Below are 654 nucleotides of genomic sequence, written 5' to 3' on the forward strand. Positions count from 1 at the left end.
AACTTTGTACACCCTAGTCCAACACCGGTATCTCCAAATCATAACATTTAAAAGGCAGCTGGATGGGTATATGAATAGGAAGGGTTTGGAGGGATATGGGCCGGGGCGCTGGCAGGTGGGACTAGATTGGGTTGGGATATCTGGGTCGGCACGGACGGGTTGTGCCGAAGGGTCTGTTTCCGGACTGTACATCTCTGTGACTCTATGTCCGGGCCAGGGTGAATTGGCTGTGCTGAAGTTGCCCAGAGATGTGAAGGCTGGGTGGGTTAGCCCTGGGGAATGCAGGGTGACAGGGAGAGGGTGGGGAGGGGTCTGGGTGGGTCGCTTATGAATTGAAAGGCCTGGGGGCAACACTGGGCGAGGGACCCTACGGATCGTTCCACCAGGCCACAGACTGCCCAGCTCATTCGTGACCTCTAAACATGTCCTCAGCTACCGCATCCAAACCTGTGTGTCTGTCTGTGAGAGAGAGAGAGAGAGAGACAGAGACAGACTGGTGCATTTCCCTCCCACTCTGGGGATAGAGCTGATGGATATTTTCGAGCTGATCACTGGGATGATGTAATGTGCAACGGTCCATTCAGAATCTCCATCAATGACTGAGGTTTGTTCTCACCCCCCACCCCCCCCCCCCCACCCCAATGAAAGGACAGG

Source organism: Chiloscyllium plagiosum, unplaced genomic scaffold, assembly GCF_004010195.1.
Source record: "Chiloscyllium plagiosum isolate BGI_BamShark_2017 unplaced genomic scaffold, ASM401019v2 scaf_33466, whole genome shotgun sequence".
Taxonomy (NCBI): domain Eukaryota; kingdom Metazoa; phylum Chordata; class Chondrichthyes; order Orectolobiformes; family Hemiscylliidae; genus Chiloscyllium; species Chiloscyllium plagiosum.